The sequence below is a fragment of the Coturnix japonica genome, chromosome 7, assembly GCF_054131305.1.
Source record: "Coturnix japonica strain WE chromosome 7, WE-NBRP24, whole genome shotgun sequence".
NCBI lineage: Eukaryota > Metazoa > Chordata > Aves > Galliformes > Phasianidae > Coturnix > Coturnix japonica.
The window spans coordinates 7,393,530-7,414,276 of record NC_140669.1 but is presented as its reverse complement, the minus strand read 5'-3'; the positions used below and the strand labels follow the sequence as shown (position 1 = coordinate 7,414,276).

Sequence of the window (20,747 nt, the reverse complement as noted above, 5' to 3'; positions counted from 1 at the left end):
GTGTTTCCTGGAAACACCCTTGAATGCAGCCTGGGATTTGCCCACAAACTCTGGGGTGGGACACAAAAGCCAGTAATGCTGCCAGCATCAGAACACGGCCAACAGTGGTTGTTTTGCAGCAGCTGGACTCTGAGCATTAGGTGATGCTTATAATCATTCTGGATTGCAACTGCAAGCGGAAGCAATCTGTATTTGGTGTTCCCTTTAACAACAAGTTTTTCTAATAAAACGAGCAATAGTCGCTTGGATTTGAATTCTGCATGAAAATCCTTATTTCCAACACATAAATATCACAAGAAATCTTTTTACAGCTCAGTAGGCAACCAGGAACTTAGCAGTCTTCACCCCTGCAGTGACTTACATGCCACGAGTAAGAGCATGTAAGAACAGACTGAAGGGAAAGGAACCACACAGTAAGAGGACTAGAAAATGCAAATATTTTACCTCACCTTATTACCACCAGGTAGTTTCAGAGGAACCATCAGCTACACAAATACAAAGCAAAGTGCAAATACTGATCAGTCTTATCTTTGCCTGTACTCCACATGCCTGAGTTAACTATTTAAATAAATATTAACAAGTGACCTAAAGTAAAATGACATCTCTTTTTTTTTTTTTTTTCATCTTCCAAAATGCCACAAGAACATCCTACACGAAGGGTCACTCACAAGAAGCCACAATGAATAAAAGGATTTGCTTCCAGTTCAGCCTCTTATGCACTCTCTCTGAAGCAAAAATAGCATCCACAAGTCTTGCTGAAGTGAAACCAGCCAGAAACCTTAAGTCCACCACCAAGCAGATTCTCTAGGCAGTAACACTCACCATGCCAAGGCACCCTGCACTTGGCTGCCAGCCCTGCACACGGGTGCTGGTGCAGGACACTGTGCACCAACCTCCCCAGCCCAAAGCACACTCTTCATGGTATCATTACTCTTCCAATTTAACTTAAAAAGCCAAATAAACCTATATAACAGAAAAAAAGCCCTCTGTAGTAGATTTTTTTTTGCAGAGTTCAATAAGAAAGGTATTGTATCAAGCAGCAGTAGCAGGGCAGTCTTTATTGGGCTCATAAAGGATTATGATTTTGCCCTATTCTCTATATAAGTGAATTTCTTAAAATATCATTTTTTAAAATAGCACTTTTTCTCCTCATGATAGTGTTTCTTTAATATATTAACTTTCCCACATCCCATACTTTGATGGTTCGGCAATTTTCTAGTTCATTTTAAATCAGTTTTTGACAAAACAATACCAACAGTTCAGTAAGTGTCCCAGCTGAATTTCACAATTTACGTTTCTTTTTGAAATACCCTCTTACTGAATAGCTTTAGAAACTAATAATATTTTTCAATTTTAAAGCCCCCAACTCTTCATATTAAGCACTAAACTCTTGCAGAAGAGGGAGGGCTAGCGATAGTCAATGTTGATAGCAGGTTTTATTTTTAGCAATAGAAAAGCTTTTATAAAATCAGTAATACACTGTAATTTACAGCTTTCGTGGAAGCCCCAGTGTATATATTTTTAGTAATACTTCTGGTGCTTTGGCACACACATACATGACTGGATGTGTGCCTATATGTTTATACACTAATACATAAACACTCACACATAAATACATTCACATAAACTACCGCTGTTAGTTTTCTCTGTTCTGGTTAAACAGTAACGACCAAATAACACAGGTGAAAATCACCACTAAGAATTTTTTTTCTTCTGCATTAGATAAGATGCAACAACTAAGAAGAGCATAAGCCTATCTAAGACAAATAAGCCCTCTTTATATATTACCCGTATAAACAGTGAGGAAAAATACCAGTAACAACCGCATTAACATAATTTGTAATTTATGATGACTTCGCATCAGTAATCATGAAATCTACCTTTCAGTAAGGCTGTGAAACTTTTTTCACCATCAGAATGCAGCAGGAGTTCTTCATGTGCAAGTAAGCTCTTCTAAAGCTGGGGACCCAAACAGCTGCAGATCCAACTGTTTCAAAAATGTACCACGTTCAGTATTTGTTGGACACGACCCCCGCTCAGCTGAGATAGGTGTAATTTTGGTCTACTTCAGAACAAATGAAAGCACCTTGCATTAAAATTGTCTTTACTTCGGCTGTCGTACCTTACTTCCAGTTGAGAGAAATAACTAAAGGTTGAGGGCAGGAACTTCCTAGATGACTCCAACTTACTCTGCAAGCAGAAATTGGACTTTGTTGCAAGAAAAAAAAGCTGCATTTTCCAATCAATCTCTGTACAACTTTTCATCTAATATGTTTTAATTCTAGTATGGACAAAGTTTAAACTCTCTCCTTAATTAATATGAAATACATCTTCTCCACAGTCCATGTGGAATTTTTATTTCTTTAAATACAGGTTAAGTATTTTTTCTTTAACAGTTGTTGAAAGAGCTCAGTCAGCTCCAGAGCATCAAGAAAATGGCACCAGAAAAAGGCACTTAAAAATGACACCATGAGAATGGCAAATCAGACATAAGGACTGAGGAAGGGGAGGAAGACTGTGCTTAAGTTTGCCTCACTTTTTTTCTGTTACCAGTTTTCTGGTGAATGGAAACAACAGCTAATGAGGTTTGGTTATTTCACCACTATGAAAATAACGTCATAATTATAGGAACTACATACATACATGAATATGTATTTTCATACATAATACATATCACACAGTCTTAAGTATAGTTCATTTCGTGTGACAGATTGTGTTTCTCTTTTCCTTAATCCTCAGTATCCCAATGACAACTACATTAGTAATTTCAATTTAGGTAAATGACCAGGTTAATTTTTCAGTTAACATTTCTATTTTTTCTAAAATGGTAAAAAAGCCTGGTTACAGAAAAACAGAAATATTTTCAATTTTTACCATCATTTGAGGGAGTCAGTACAACTGAGAGAAAATTCTAACTCTAAGACTAATTCTAAAAAGAATCTGCCTTAATAGAGGTAATTTTAGAACCTTTGCATTTGACTGTATGAATGCTAATTGTCAGGGCCACCACAGACTTGTAGGATACTTCAGGTTTTCAGTCTACCTTTCTATTACCTTAAGACATAGAAATGTTCTTAAAAATATTCTACTATTCTAGGTTTAAAGAGTCTGGTAAGACTGCAGATGAATGGGAGGACCACAGCATTCACCTTTTGCTGTCCTTCATCTGTCCCTTCAAATGGGATGTCTGCAGAGGTGCTGAGAAACTCTCATTTTGGAAAAAGATACAGAATAAAGTGAGGAACTCATACACATGTCAAGCCAAGAAAAACCACCGCACACTTTGTCACACAACAAACTGCATTACTCGCATAATAGTATTTTCAGCTAGAGTGGGGCAAAATGCAATAGAATAAAATTCTGAGCAAGAATTTTCTAAGGCTAAAGCTAAGCATACATATATGTTCTAGGGTGTGGAAGGAACAAATCTAGGTAAGAAGTTAACTCAAAAAGCTGATCTCATGGTGAGGCTATCATTGACCAGCTCAACCGGACAAACAAAAAGTATAATGATGCTTTGGAATTATATGCGGAATGAGGAACAACACAAAGAATGCATGTCTAAACCAACTGCTGACATCTCTAACGAAAATCTCCAGCAAATCAATCAGAGTTTCAAATGCTTTGTTAAGAAAATAGTTCTCTTGTTAAGAAAAATAGTACTGACATAATGTTCTTGCGAAGGTATGAATTAAACCAAAAAAAAATGAACACTAGGAAAACAAAAAAAATCACCCGTTGAACAAGTAGTTAAGACATTTTGGCATTGAAAGGAAACAAGCATTAGCTGAAATGAGTCAGAAGCTGTATCTTTTTCTAAAAAAAAATGCTCAACAAACTTTCCTGTCTTCACAGGTAGAGAGGTTTTTCTTTTTTAGTAATCAATGCAAGATGTGCAAGCTGCGGGCAAAGCCAGAAAAACTCGAGTAGTTGTAGACACCCTCCAGAGCAATAGACAAGCATTACCGTCAAAGCTTTTCTCAAGAATGACACTTGCTGGAGTACTCGCTCTTTATTTCACCAGTGAGTGCAACATGGGACTTTGCTTAAATACACAGGAATTTTTAAGGTATTTCAGAATATACAATTAAATATATACAAAATCATTCAGGGCCTGAAAAAAAATATCTAAGATAAGGACCAGAAAACCATGAACTGGCCGAAAATGAAAACCCAAAAATGGAATCTTCAGTGTTGTCCCATATGCCAAGAAACACAAGGAATATGTCAACACAGGCAGTACAAAATATTGACACTGCAGCTCTAAGTAGGATAGATTTGTTTACATAGCCTGGAAAAAGAAACCACACTTATTTTATATTAATATACTCATTTTGCTGAGGCGGCAGCTCTTAATAGAGTGACATCTAAGCTGGTGATGGTGTATTTGCAGTATTTGTCGTAGATAAAGCGCAGCTAGGACTGCTGACAGTAATATTTGATCCAGGACAACTTATTATGTTACTCTAAGTAAAGTAGTGATCTAAATGTTTTATCGTCAAGTCTAAGCGTAATGGATTTAATGGAAAATAATAATGCACATGCTGAAAGAGGTGCCTACTAACTTTCTAGTCCTTGTTAAAACCCGGTGGTTTCACTGTGTTACTTAATCAGTGTAGGCAAGTGGTGGTAATTTTTTACAGTGCTACCAGAGAATATATATAGATAGAAATTAATAGTTAATGTTTATATTATATTAATAATGTTTGGGGTTCCTTCCCATTGCCACTGCATATAGTGTTATCTGTGTGTTCACAGTGAGAAACATTAGTTGCAAGATAAACTTCCGTTTTTAGTGTTAATGTTACAGAACCTTGGAAAAAAGATGGTGCTTTGGACTAAATGTCCAAGTTTCTAAATCCCACACAAAAGAATCAGACAGAGCATGATAAAGCTCTTACACTTCAAGAAGAACCTGTCAGATAAAGAATATTTTTGGCAAGTATCCTAAGCAACTGAGAGGTCAGCAATCATCTTATTTCCCAGACTGCTGTGCCTGACTATGACCAAGGGATGTAGCACTGGACTGTCTTCTGTCAGGGGAAGTACACTTCTAAAATCACAATCTACATTAACTCAGGAAAGAAACACAGGCTTTATTACTCAGGAGCCTGGCAGCTGAACAGCAATATGTGAGATCTACCCTGTGAACAGTATGTACTGTAGGCAGCATTGTTAGAATGAAAGAAGACTAAAGATGAAGCCAAGACTCCTGGTGAGATCTATCAGATGCTTATTAGCACAAGAGATTTCAAAAGCTACATGACAGAAGGGATAAAACAACAGAAAACAATCTAGGATGGCGTACAGTCAAGGAAGAGAAAGAAATATCAGTGTTATGTGTGAATGTAAGCTAAACATTTGTAAATGCCATTCTACAGAAAAACTAATGTAAAATGAAGACAAAAGTACTGACCTACTTCACGGCTCTTCGTGTTCTGAATACCTCATATTAGCTTTAAGGCTAGTGGTTCATTTTCATTTTCATTCATTCAAAATCATCATCCAACTTTTCTCCTGTCTGCCAAGAAACCTGCAAGGAGGTTATTAATGTAATGCAATGTGGAAAAGCAGTTGAATGAAGCAGTGTCATGACACTCCAAGTATGGTGGAAACTTCTTCCAAGAATCTTTGTATCGAGTCATCTTTGATGTTTATAGTAGGCTTGCAGCTCCATCCCCCCAGTTAGCAAACTTCTGTGCATATCTACTGAAGAGGAAAGAAAAGGGAAGTGTCTTTGCCTCAGGATAAATCAAAAGGCATTTCAATAATGTCTGCTCTTGGCAATGTCTAGCATGATAGGAACTTGCTGAAGACCAGGTTCCTGGCAAGACACAAGAGGAGAGAGACCTTTGGGCATAACTGTAATTTTGTTAAGATGTTAATTAAAATCCATATTGATCCACAAAGGAAAATATACAATAGAAAATTGGTATATACTACATCTGGTGCTGGAAAGTCATTCATAAGAGTACTCAGGCTCCACAGGAAACACAGTGGTATCACTGATACAATAAAGGGCCCGAAAACTAAATAAGGTACACAGCCATCACAGTACTATGTTCACTTGAAAGACAAGGTGGGGAACTGTGATTGATTCTATTCTAACTCAACAGCATAAAGCAGAGAGTAGATAAAAAATGGGACATGAACTACATGTTTATAATGACTTTAAAGAAGAAATGACTTGAGCAAAATCTTTTAAGGGCATATTCAATTGAATACGCCAACAACTTTGTCTAAAATCTCTTGCTCAAAATTTACAAATCAAACACAAATATTTACCCTTTTTATTTATTTTTGTATCAGATTTCACTGCAAAAATTGATGAATTTCAATAATGGAGTATCAATTATTTGTATCTCTGCTGAAGGTTGTATGGTAAGCACCTTTAAAAAACCCCCAACACTACCCCTTCCAATATTTAAGTGAAAAGCTGGAACACAGACCTTTGCATGAATGTAAAGATTTTTCACAGCTTTTTAACTACCCAAACTTTAAATAATTACTAATTAATCTCAGATATAATGCATAGATTTTGCATTGTTTGTCTTTCTTTGAAGAGATAGAAAAGACAGGAGGTTTCAGAGTAATTTTGTTACGGGAAGCTCTTAAATAGTCGTGACTATATACAGTAAAGAATCAAAACACATCATAGAGATTGCAAGGTCCAAATTGTTAATCCGACAAATAGATGACCAGGAAATGCAGCATGTATTTACAGTGTTGATTAGGGCAAGAGAATTGAGAACACCCTAAAACACATGGAGCCCAACAATGCAATATACCCAACCAATATTTATTGCTGCTTCTGTAGAAGCAATTTCCATTTTGATGCGTTCTCTCACACATGATGTTCTGAAACAGTTAAGTAACATGAAAAATACAGGTTCAAGATTATATCTGTCACAGATGAAAATACAGCATTTATACAGCATTAGATTACAAAGCCACTGGTTTATGGACCCAAGGTCCTCTTGGGACTGCCACAAATCTACATATTGTCATACGGTGATGGATTTTTATGTTTGCGTATCTGAATTAAGAAGAACCCACATTAAAAACCAAAACAAACAAAACACAGTGATTGAGTCTAAAGGTCTGAGGGAATTTAACAGTGTCATCTGGCTCTGGTAAAGATCACAAGAAGTCCACAAAATCCGTCAGGAAAACCTCCTATCTCAGCCAGCATTATAGAAAGAAATTCCTAATTACAGGGGTGGATGCTTACAATGTGTGCACATCTGAATTTGCTCTACACTGCAATGAGAGATGAGACTGACGACAGTCTTGTGCAAATGATTCTACAAACTACCAATGAAATTAATTCTGCCAGATGTTTATCTGGCTAGTGAACGATTTCTAAAATTCTACTGTGCTAGATGAACTTCATGAACATTCTAGATGAACTTTAACACTGAATTCTGCCAAATAAAATATCAATTTTCTGGACACAGACAACACTAAGCGTGGAACTCCATAAATTTATGAAATTCAATGAAATTCAACAAACACAGGAAAGAGATTACATGACATCTACAATAGCAGATAACTGCACCTGATGATAATTTGAGGATCCTTCCATTCTTGTTTTCCAAATCTATTACATTTACACTAGACACTAGGCTTTATTACTAGCTTAAACCAGTTTTGGACATGAATGTTCAGAGTTGAAACATGAATGCATACCATGTATTCATGATTACTAAATAATTAGCCTCAATTTACAGACTATTTCATGATTATTTCAGCTCGTGAATAAGTCCTGCACATTACCATAGCCATCCCTCTCCCACCAATGCGTTCATTTAAAGGTACAGTTAGTCCAGTGAAGGACTCAATGTGGATCTGATTGAAAAGCTTAACTTAACTTAAAAGGAGTTCTCCTAGCCTAAAGTATCAGAGAATACATCCTCGTATGTTTTTTTGAAAAAAAGCATTTCAGATCTTCTACCACATATAAAAAAATTAACATGCAGGTACATGCCACAGAAAGTGGTATTTAATGCAACATTCTGGTATCTCTAAATTAATTTGTAATGTAAACAAAAAAAAGGGAACACAAAGCTACCCACATCTGCATATCCACCATCATCACCACATGATTTTGGTACAGTATATTTGATAAAGCAATACATAAAAATGCAGTCAAATACCTCATAATTTCCTAAAAGTATGCTCTTTTTTAGAGTACTTAGTAGGTTTTTGATTTAACCTAGCTTGAAATCAAAGACTCATTTTTAAAGCAAGGTAAACAAACACAAAAACACAGAGAAGCACAAAATCCCAGGCCTCCCAGGTTTCTGTTGTGAAATGTAACCCACTGAAAGCTACCAACCGGATTTTTGGTATCACCTTCATTTCTTGACCACTTTTTCATAGAGATCTCTCTATCTATGCCCTCACCCATCCCTAAGAGAGAAACAGTACAATCAATCTGAAGAAGCCACACGTGCTTTTTAATAGCTATGCCTGACGAAGAATAAGTCTTGTAGTAAACAAGATCCACAAAAGGGAAATCATTCAACATGTGAGAAAGGTGATGGAATTCACTAGTTTAGTGTCAACTTTTAATTCCTATATTAGGGTGTTTTTTTATTTTGTTTTGTTTTTTGAGTTTTTCTAAAATGCCATTTGTGAAATATTAGAGATGCCTGTCTTTTATTAACATCATGCCCTCTGACATCCATGCAGTGAAAGATAAAAAGATGGCATTAATTTTTAGCATGGAAGTGAAATGTTGCATGGTGCAAGGTGACTCACTCTCATTTAACTGATTACCAAAATGAAATCAAATAAAGCCTATGATCTTTACAGTGGCAAAAACAGTGCAGCAAAAAGACAAATACAATTTTAAAAAGCGAAAAGACCAATTGAAATAAACCATATCTATTTGTAACATTTAAATGAGTCCTCTGCAGCTTTCTGGTCATTGTTAGGCCATCCATATTGAGAAAAGGAAACAGAAACTCATGACAGACTGATGATGTGTGCACAACTCAAGACAAACTGCATTGGGTTTAAATTAGCAAAAGAAAACTTTAGGAAACACAGATTTTGTAAAATAGATCTAGACTTAATTGACACAATTCTTCTCACTCTGCTCGTTTTTGGTTGTTGCTACAAATTTCACACACCTTTCTCTAACATGTTTTCTGATAGCTTCTGACAAACTTGAGATATTTTCATGATGGACTTTGGCTGTAATCCACTATGGCAATTCCTCCGTTTCTAAACCCTCACATTTAGTCCTTCAAATCCATTCACTGTGAGCTGCCTCACCTGCCATTCTGATTGCAATGCCTCCCAGACCCTCATCAGCTCACCTCATCTATCCACTGTCACACAAACTTGGGCTCGATTTGTTGAAACGGAGGAAACTTCTACTGGGGTCGAATGATGTAATTTGGGGCTGAAACTAAGTGAAGCTTGCTGGTTTGGATTGTGCGTTAGGTGAAATTCTGTGAAACAAACCCTGAAAGAAAACAAAACGAGACTATGAATTCATGCTTGCATTTTGCATGGAATTACTCCTTTCAAAATAATTTCTAAGCATTCTAAATTAATCACAGTAGGCCTGGAAAAATGCAAGCAAAATTAATTGCAGTTTTACATTAGTGTTTCAAATAAGAGAAGATAATGGGTTGGCTAAATGTCTCACAGAGTTGCTCCCTTACTCGCTCACTTGTTGTTCACAGTTATTTCCTAACAGCCACACAAATGTACATGACTACCAGTACTGCTGTTGAGTCTAGTAGGGTTCAGTCTCTTCTCCATCTTTCTTTCCAAAAGGTAGCAGAAAGCCAAGACAATAAAACCCACTGAAAGCAATCCAATTATTTTAAAAAATCTTTCATTTCAAAAAAAAAAAGAACAAAAAAGTAACAAACACTGAGTTGTTGACTTTTAATATATTGTCAGATCTGTGCTAAATACGGTGAACCTTGCCTTTGATGTCACAACCTGGTCTCTAACTCTCACGACACGATGGTGCAGTATAGAACACAAGCACTGCAGCAACAGGGGAAAGAAGGTCTATTTGCAGAGCTGCAGTTTTAATACAACATGCAGTTTTTAGTACAACACTGAAAAATTTGGTTTTGTTCTGTATTTGCAGATCTATAGAAAAAGCAGAAAGGCTAGAACACCAAGCATGTTTTTACCCCCACCATACAACACTTACACTGATGATACAACATACTTCAAGCGGACAGCTTACCCAAGAGATGGATGGATGTGCTGATTCTCATCCTGGCCACAACAGAAAAGCTCTGTAACCCAGCATTTCACTCCAAAGCCCCACATGGAAACAGCTATCCACAAGGCCTACCCCAGAAAACAACTCCCCGCTCTCACCATAACTAATATGCTGGCAGCATTTAAATGGCTGCTCTTCATTTGACAGACACAAGGCACAGGGACAGAGGGTTAGTGAGGGAGGAGGTGACAGACACTGCAGAGCTGAGACACACACAAACATCTACAACCTCAAAAATGTATTTTTAATACACCTGGAAACCTGAATGAATGTTTTTCTTACTCTGCTCAAATGCTCAGATTCGTGTCACTAAATAGAAGATTTAATGCCTGAAAAGGAAACACCAACATATTTTATATATGTAATATATATAAAACATATTATATTATACATATATATGTGTGTGTGAATGTAAAAAATGAAAACAAAGGAAAAAAAAACCTCTATATAATAAAATGACAATAAAAATACCTTACTAATTACTCTGCTCCCTTCTCAAAATAGGAACAGCGTCTCTAATGTCTTGATTTTATGATTTCCTTTGGCCCACATTAAAAAAGTAATGCAATTACCCTTTATAAAAAGGTTGGCTGAGGTCCCTGTGAAAATCTGCTCAGGGTGATTATTTAGTTGAGTTTTTTATTTGTGGAATTTAGGCAAGAATGTCTCAAGCTGTTTTTCAAAATAACTGCTTGATCTACTTTAGTATTTTAGTATTTGCTAAGAAAATAGCATTTTCTAACAAATGGAGAATAAGGTTAAATACTCTAATTATGAACTTGCAAGAAGATTTAAACACAAAGATTCTGTAAAGGGGTTACTAATTTTAGTCCATTTGGAGTCAATTCTCAAGATTAAATAACTAGAAATAGGTAGGTCACTCCAAAAGAATTTCCTCCTGTTTGTTTCCAAGGAAGCTACAACAGATACAAAGACAACAACACTGTTTGATAGAGCAAATTCTTTTTGATTTTCTAGTTCTCTCTCTAGTTACTCCTGACTTAGTAGAGTCTTACAAACTTTATAAAGCTTCACCCCCTCTTCCTCAAGTCAACTACAAACACCAGCTTCACCACAAAGGTGCAGAGGAACCCGAGGACACTGCAGTGATGACACAAAGAAAGATCTCTGGAAGGTGCAGACAATCACAACATCCCACTGGTGTTCCCTGCTCACAAGGCACAGCCCAAGGCCTGGCTTACTGCCACATGCCCAATGAGTAGCCTATAGGGCCTTTCAGGCCAATTGCCACCACTGCAAAACTTGTATGACAAATAAGACTCTCCCCACTAAGCAATTCCCTGAAGATCGTGTCTTGTTAAGTTCCACTTTTATAATTATTTCCCTTCAAAAACTTTCTAATTCACATCCTGCGCATTTATCCCCACAAAAAAAAACTCTATACACATTTACTGGAAATGACAATTTTCAGACATTTCCAATCTATGAAATTTGACAGGGAAAAAAGTATTTTGTCTCTAGAAGTTGATAGAGTGATTAAAAAAACTACAGAAGGATTATCTTGCTTATTAAATGCAATACTTTGAGCAATTTCTATAGAACCCTTTCTTACTTTATTCCTATCAGATTTATTAACATATTTCCAGCTAATAACTAGCAATCTCCCACTGCAGGAAAAAGGCCATCCCTAAATCTGCTTCAATAAATGGACATTACCGCAATTTGGTAAAACTTTCTCATTTCTCATTCAACAGCTTTACAGTGTGTGCACTGTTACACCCCCTTGAAACCTCAGCACCCTGCTCAGCACCACCATGTCCCCATCCCACAGAAAGACAGGAGCACACTGATCCTGCAGCAACGCCTCCAGCTCCTGTGTTGCTCAACACTCGGGCTTTCTCATACTTCTCTTTGCCATCCACTACTGATCTCTGCCAAGAGACAGAGCTGGACAGACTTTCAGTCTAGGTTCACACAGTTCTGGTTATGATCACGCTTACAAATGCATCTCCTCTAATTCAGACATGGGGTGCCTACTTCACTGAGGTTCTCCAGACATCCAGGCTGCACTCAGACTTAGGTAACAAAACATTTGATGTGCCTCCACTGCCCAATACATTACTGAGTAGCACACTCAGGGAGGTGCAGAGCTTGTGGCAGCTGTGACCTCAGCTAACTTGGTTTCAATTTATCTCCCTCTAGTATGGCAAATAACTTCTTTTTATTCTTGCATTCTTCCATTGGAAGACTATTTTTCTACAGAAACAACCAAACTGCAGTACCCCATGGTCATTCCCTAGTTAGCAAATCATTACTTGAACTTCCTCCCCTTTGTCCTAATATCATGCAAAGGCTTCCTTGCTGCATAGCGACATTCAGTGTTCTCTCCTATTGACAGGGACACACCTTTGTTTTAACTGTATGTTATCTTTTTTCCCTCTAATTATTGAGTTGTGAGAGTACTGTCACAACACGTAAGTCACTGTTAATGTTCTTCTGAGTGTTGTTAAATGCTACACAAACTTTACATGGCAAGCTCATAACTCTTAACACATCAGATTTTCTATGTTAGTGGCTGTTCATCCAGTATGATTTCTTAATGGACTCTTTAAAAGAACTAGATTGTGATTAATTGCAGCCCGTGATTAGGAACATGAAAAGAATTGGTTTGAACCTTTACCCTAGACATACACCAGGGTGAAAGAAAAGGCACAGGTTATGGCTTAATAGTTTTTCTTAGATAATTGGTGACGTTTCTTAATAAAACCAAACAATTCTATGTTTTGTTTATCAAACTCTTTCCTTTTTTTCTCCCCCTTGCTTTTTCCTCCCCCTTATTGTGTCAAGTAAACACTGGAATTGAGATGGACTCATTGGGACTTTTTGGTAAGCTGGAATACGTTTGCACACAACACCTTCCTTTATAAGGAAAAGTTTTGTATATAAAAATTCAGCCGGCTGTAATTGTTAAAGAGGATTCAAACATTTATTTAGCTTAGGTACCAACCTTTATCTATATTCCCTTTTTCTCTTCCAGTTACTAACCTTTGCCTTTTCAGAACTGGCTAAATTGTCATATAGTTGACCTATATTGGAGAGTTTTCCAGAATGTTAAAAAATAGATATTAAACAATCACCATGCTGTTTATTTAGTTCTGCTTGTATGGAGGGGAGGAGGCTCTTTATCACTCATATGCTCCTACCAAAACTGTTGAGTTGTTGAGCATTTTTAAAGCTAGTGGCTAGATTTTTAAACCTCCACAAATAAAGAACTGGTTTATTTTAGCCAGGCAACATAATCTCTAATTTTTTTTAACAGTTTCACTGTATGTGTGCAGACGGCTGCTTGGGACTTGTCAAACTAGTCTCGGAAGACAGGATATGGAAAGCAATGAGTTCTTTTTATCATCACACTGATTTTTCCAGTACAGGTTTTTCAGCTGTGATGGCCCAAAGTTCCTTGGATTTCCAACTGCATCTACAAAGGAGATTAACATGCTCAGGAAGCCCAGATTCAGAGTAACAAAGAGAGCTGGTAATACTGTCGTCAGTCTGCTACTGACAGAAATGAAAACAATTTCAGATACATTGATAAGTCCTTTCAGCTTCACTATCATTTTTAAAATTTACCCCTTTTACAGACTAGCTGTGGAGCTTCAGTACTCCCACCTGCCTACCACAGAAGTCAATGTCTGCTCCCTAGGCAATGTTTTTCAGCCTCTGTTTTGCCACCTGAAAAACAGGATAACACTTCTGCAAATGTGTTTATGAATGCCTACATTTGAGTGACTGGCATTTTGATATTGCCCATCTCTACAAAGCCATGTTCTTTTCATTAAATGACTAACAGAGAGTTCCAATCACAGCACAGCCTTAGGTGTAATTTCTACAATATAATCAGTAAATCACTGAAAACATCGCAAGGATCCCTTTTCCTTTCTCAATATGCCAGAATCATGCATCTTTCAGGAGTCACTCAGCTAAACTTATTTCACCATAGTAGGAATATTAAAAAATAGTGAGGCCTATTGTGTCTATTTATCAGGATATAAAACTCTCTAAAAATTGAAATTTCAATTTTTTGCCACACTGTTGCTACTTTAAAACTGAAAGGCACGTGCTTAATAAAACAACCTGTAACTGCCTTGAACACTCTCAGAGCCTGAGAATGTATATCAGCGTGCTCATTCCCATGCAGTGGGAAATAACCTTAGCAGGAACAGACCACAAGGAAATGCCGAGAAACAGTGGAAGTTGCATTTCTCATGAACTCTTTAAAACATGAAGGCCACAACTGTCACTTCAGTAGCGGGCTTTACAAGCATTTGAAGAGGAAGGAAGGGAACTCATCAGCATCTGTGCCAAACCTGGGCAGCACCATTTGCAATGATGCCCTCCTGCTGTAGGGCCAGAGCCACACAGCGCCTGCTGCTCAGGCTGGAAGAAGAGCAGGTGAAACCAACTGCAGCTCCCCAAAACCTGCAGTAACCTCAAGCCTATGGACAGAGTCCAAAAGGATGTTTGGGGCTGAGGACAAGCACATTGCTGCTCCTAGGTCCTGAAAGAGACATACCTGGGCACAATACCACTTCAACTTCTTATTTTCAATTAACTCGTTTTTTTAATACTTGAGAAACAATTCATTTTTGTGAGAGATTCATACTGGCCTGTTTCAGGGGTCCATCTAGTTCCAAACCTCCTGAGGCAAGTATTTCAGAACTGAAACCTAGATCTGACAGAGATATTCTGTTCACTTAGAAATCTTGTTCAAAACATGTCCTGAACTTTGCTGAAAAAGGTTCTCCCATTCCAATACACAGGTCTGTCTATGCGTTTGGAGCTGATGACATACTGGTGCTTTAATCCTTCCTCTTGAGGCCTCAGCAATAAAGTGGGGATAACCACACTTACCTACTTTGTGGGGTGTTGTCAAGATTAATGCTTGCGGAGCCGTAGGTAGGCAAAAATCATTATACAGGCTCCCATCCTGCAACTGCTAATGCACAGGCTGCCTGCTGCACATGCATCGAGCCCGGTGGAAGCTAATTGACTCCTCTGAAGGTGCAGCAGTTTGCCCAGGCCCTATCAATAAACTGTTAAGTGTTTAAAAAAACAAAACAAAATGCCACTATATTAAATGTGAACATAGCACAACTTTCAAATGATCCCACAGAACAGAGCCTCTGGGGCTAAGCATGGCATAGGACAAGCATTCGTAACAGAATACAATGTGGAGATATATATTATAGGAATATAAAAACATAGCTATTAAGGCAGCTGTTTGATATAACAATGTGCACACACTCTCAAATACACACATCTACGTGCATACAGCACCTAAGCTACAATAAATATCTCACAGATGACTGTGTGTGCAAACAGATACAAATGCAGACATGTGACTCTTGCACAACACACCTTCAGTTCTTTTCTAAACTTTTTGTCTCATCCCTTCCAGAAGGCTGGAAGAAATATACTCATGGTTCACTCTGGAGAATGCAAATGAAATTTCAAACCTATCTTTTTCATCAATATATGCCACAAAACCAATTTATCTGACGTCAAATTCAAATAATTCACTTGACGTCACACTGGAGAAGCCAACCATGAACACTGTACAAATTATTATTTTGATCCCATTGTTAGAACAGAATTACAGCAAAAACTGCACTTTCCACAGCTATTAAAGCAGTGACCCTGGCAGAGCATGCTTTTGTGCTGAACTTTTTATAACACCAAGCCTATTAATCAGGTGGCAGTTCAAACCGATGTGCTTTATATAGTTGACCCCGGCCAGTGCTTTAATTACTTGGTATTAAATGGTAATTAAGACTTTTCACATTCAAGTTTAATCCAAAAAAATTAAGTGTAAAATCCAGTAATTTAATAAGGAGTTGTGTTCTTTACTGTGCCTCAGCCTGGACGCTGAGGATGCAGCAATTTAGTATTGACAAGCACTAAAGGAGCAGGTCATTTCACAAGTATAGTGTGGACAAAGGTGAGCCGGGCAACTGATGAAATCTGTGGCCAAGGCGAAATAGCAATCTCTGAGCCAAATGGTAATAAAGTTACTGAAATGAAGCAATGTAGCTTTGAAAGTGAACTGTCATAAGGAGGATACGGGCCTCAGGATGCTTTGTCTGGCGTAATTAAAACATTATTCCCTAATAGCCAGTCCAGGTGGTTGGCCCTACCTCTGCTTTTTTGTATGCTACACCTGAAGAGCAAAGACACCTGGGAAAAACTGATCAAGAACCTTTCTGTGAGACAGCAACCACCTCAGAGATGCATTTATTAAATTTCCAATAAGCGGGGCAAAATAAGAGTCGTGCTTAAATGTTCTTTCTTATAGTATAAAATTATCTATCTGTATTTTCACCCAAGTGCAAGAACCAAGTAGCAACACACTCAAATGTCACTATCCAAAATTCCCCACTAAATCAGAGACAATTATTTCCCTCAATAGCTATTAAAGGCAGATAGTTTAATCACTGGGGAGGCAATCTGGTGCACAGGACGCTGGAACAGGGGTGTGGAGATGTAGGCTTAACTCGCATCTCTGCTACTGACCTGCTAGGTGACCTTGGGCAAGTCTCTTCACATTTCAGCGCCTCTTTGTGTCCCTATTAACCTTTGTCCGTCTCAGCTATTTAGAATGTAACCCCTCTGACGCAGAACAGTCTCTCAGTACATGTTTTTACAATACCAGCACAACAAGGTCACCATCTTGGTTGAGACCTCTAAGTGTTACAGTAATCCAAATAAATATGAACAATATATTCAATTATTCAGAATCCAACTTACATTTATTCAATTTTCCCATAACATCTGGATAGCTGAGGCACCACCACAGATTAGAAAGTACAACCTACATCCACTTAATGTTAATATCTTACCCACAGTTTGGGTAATTGAAATCTGTACTGATTTTCATGAAGCAAAGAACACCTAGCCCACCACCTTTAACAAAAAGATGGAACAAGCCATTAGTTCCCAAGTTACTCAGATCACATGGGCTATAAATCATGCCTGGAAGAGAAACAAGAAGGTCCACCCAGGATAAAGTTTGACCCAGCGTGTCACTTAAGCATGTCCTTGAGTTTAAGCATGAGTATTCCCACTGAAGCTCCTGAAGTAGGCTTAGATAAGGAATCGGAGCTTTTCAGAGTTTGTGAATTGCTCTGTAGAAGAACTGAAAGAAAGTACGACTAAAATATGAGTGTAAGTATGTTAATACATACAATGTGAAATAATGCATTATTCCAAAAGTTCCCAAAGGAGTGAGCAAAAATACAGCTGTCATTAAAGCACGTGACTAACTGATGGGTGTTTCTTGACACTGAGCATGCTCCCTACCAAGCACATGCCACATCCATGCATGCAATTCAAAGGATACTACAAGTACTATCGATGTCAATGATACTTTGAAAGTATTTACATGCAAGAAAAAATAATGCAGATATCCCTATCTGTGTTGCGTTATCTTAAAAAATATTAATCAATCAAGGTGTAGTTCTTGTGAATTCTCACCGCATTTTCAAGAAATACTCAATCAAAGTTAAATGAGGAACATATATATATACCTAATAAAAAAAAGATACGAGTATCTTAAGTATGTACAGTGGAAAGCACAACAATCATTCTTCCTTTCTTGACTCAGGTATAAACCTTGAAAATGCTCGCCCTCTCAGCTCATTCTGAGTCTTTGGAAACAAAAAAATAAATACAAAATAATAGAACATCAATTGCTCCCAACTGGCAATTTTTAGGAAAGCACCAGTAGCAGTAAAGAACTGTAATTCAAGATGTACTGACCCACAAAGGAAGCTCTGGACAATTGTCTTGGCAGTGCAACTTTTGCAAATCAACTAAAATCCTACCTGAAGAAAGGGCTCAACCCTATGCAGATATTGATATATCAATAACACGTCATGAGTGACAGTAGAACAAGAGACATCAGTTGAAGAAAAAAAGAAAAAGAAAGAAAGAAGAAAAACCCATGAGTGGCTTAATATTCACCTTCTGAAGGGATCTAAAAGCTCTACAAAAAAAGATAATAATAATAATTAGAAAATAGAATTAACAAAATCAAAGCAGCCTGCTGCCCTTCCTACCCTCATAAACTTTTACTGTCCAAACTGAAGCTTGGGGTACAACATCATTATTATTTTTCACACAAGAAATCTTGTTTGCAAGTACAGCATGATGGTAGGATGAGATGATCTTGGAGGTTGGAACGAGCATGACTTATTAACACTAGAAAGGGACTATTATCTGGAAAAAGAAATTACATAAACTATTTGTCTTGTATATATAAAAGTCTATAACAATCGTAAATACTGCTGAAATAAAACAAGAAAAACATACCGCAATCTTGTTTAATAAAAGGAATTTCATTAAAGATATTTGCCTCTCCTAAGAATTCATATACAGCCAAAACGTGGAAAATGCAGCTCCTTTTGCAAGGAGCTCAGTTACCACAACTGATCCACACTGCCAGCCTCAGAATTCTAATTGTGTTTAATACAGTTTCATGTTGCATCAAAGTACAAAATCAATACCATTTGTCCAGCAAACAGGAAAAATGGAATCTATAAACTGCTCTTATTGAGTAATTAAACACCTATTATTGTCATGAGTGGTGAAACAATGAATTTGATAAGACAAATTTTTGCAAGAAAACACTGCAGTGATTAATACCTCCCTACGTATTAAATAAAAATGACTGCCTTTTGTGCAGTACTGCTGGCAGAAGAACAGGAATGAGAGAAGTAGTTGCCAGTGCCACAATAACAGGCTAACCTTGAACTGAACTCCTTTCCTCAAGAAATTAAATGCTGTAGCAGGACTTTAAATCCCTCCACTTAGAGCTCATTTGTGTTCCACGTAACCTGCAGTTCCTGAAGAGAACTCATTATCTTCAAAAGGAGAATCCTTTTATAATTTCTTTACAAATGTGTATATTGTTTCTACAAAAAGTATTTCATATCAGAAAAGGGATAAGAGTATTAACAGTGTAAGCAAGGCAAAAAGGCTCGTATCATTAAGACACCATTTCTGCTTCCTGGGAATTCAAACAGCAGCCACAGTGGAAAAACGAATGAGAATGAGGTTAAAGAAAATGTACCTTTACAGCAAAATTTTAATCTGTTAGATTGATGCTAAACTGCCTTGGTCTTTCTGCTGCTATATGCTGTATTTCTATGTACAGACCCCCTCCCCCAATGCCCCTCCTGTAGCTTTGGCTTCCTATTTTTCTTTTCACTTAGAATGATGCACTAGGAACAACTATAGAGTACAAAAGATGAATCTATGGATGTGACACTTGTAAAGGGTAACCCTATTTCACAAGTGAGATGGGACAAAAAAGAAAGAAAAAAGGCCACAGAAGCAATAACTGCTCACTGAATTACCATTAAATTGTAAGATTTACAATCCAATGTACAGTAAGTGCATATCTAATGGAGTTTGTCCTCTAAAAGAATATAAAGTAGATCTTTGCAGCATAAGATGTATGCAGGTTATTTTTTTTATTATTTTTTTTTTTATTTTATATATTTTTTTTAATTGGAGCACACAGAAAACAAATGTGCACATTAATTCCAGGATTTTGATACGTATTACAACTGTGCCAAGGCCAACATTAAAATATGATAAATACCGCATGATTAGTAGGATCTGGCTTTTTATTTTCCAAACATGCTTACATTCTACAAAGAGAGATAAAAGATGACTTCAGTACATCCAGTCAATACTGCTTTCACAGATATCATTGGCGAAAGCAGATCACATTATTATAAATTCAGTTTATTGCTATGATCTACTGGAATTCAATGAAACGACTGAAATGACTTCTGGTTGGTGGGGGTGGGGTGGGGTGGCAGGGCAGCTGCTGACCATTTCCAACGTCCTTTACACACAATATCCGGACAGAAGTTTCAGATCACTTTGTTCAGGAGGGCCTTAAATCACCCACAATATATATATTCATACAGAGAATGCAGTATTAAGAAGACTCAGGCACAACATTATTTTTTCCAAATAATATTGGAAAGATAGGACCAAGATAGGTCCCTAATTTCATTAGTGTTATTCATGGGAGCAAAAATCTTGAATTATTTGTTTATAAATCAGCAAGGCATGTCAAACAGTTATTTAAACAAACTCACAAATGAAATGCCAGCAGATTATCATTATACTATATTGCTGTAGTGTACATAATCGCATTTTACAGGATGACTCTGGAAAATTCAAGCCTTTAGTAAGAAAACAGAACTATTAAACAGACAAAGGAACTTTGGAGTGGGTGAACCATTCAAACAGCAGCAAGGCAGATCCCATTCTTCACTCTTAATTTGAATAAGCTTTACTTTCCCTTGTTAAACTTGGAGCTTCTGCATCTCAATGAATGGCACTAAAAGTTTTACTTTCCCAAAACTAAGTTTGCCTACCACACAAATTTTCCCTTTATCTGGCTTTTATTTTAACGGATTAAAAAGCAACGCACGAGATCAGCAACGATAGCCTT

At 37.3% G+C, this 20,747-nt stretch overlaps 1 protein-coding gene and 1 long non-coding RNA gene across 6 annotated transcripts in view; both read right to left on the bottom strand.

The window, feature by feature from the left end:
• FIGN (fidgetin, microtubule severing factor) overlaps positions 1 to 20,747 on the bottom strand; it is a 99,096-nt gene that overhangs the window by 56,015 nt on the left and 22,334 nt on the right. For 2 of the 5 annotated variants that reach the window (XM_015869164.3, XM_015869168.3), the window contains one exon: positions 9,327 to 9,475. The exons of the other annotated variants lie outside the window; for them this stretch is intronic. The gene's annotated coding sequence lies outside the window, so the exon portion shown is untranslated. The remainder of the gene's footprint in view (positions 1 to 9,326; positions 9,476 to 20,747) is intronic. 5 annotated transcript variants of the gene reach the window in all.
• LOC146760056 (uncharacterized) lies at positions 1,969 to 5,810 on the bottom strand. Its single transcript, XR_014948192.1, has 2 exons — positions 5,417 to 5,810; positions 1,969 to 2,190 (listed from the first exon to the last, which is right to left on the bottom strand). It is a non-coding gene; the product is annotated as an uncharacterized LOC146760056 (long non-coding RNA).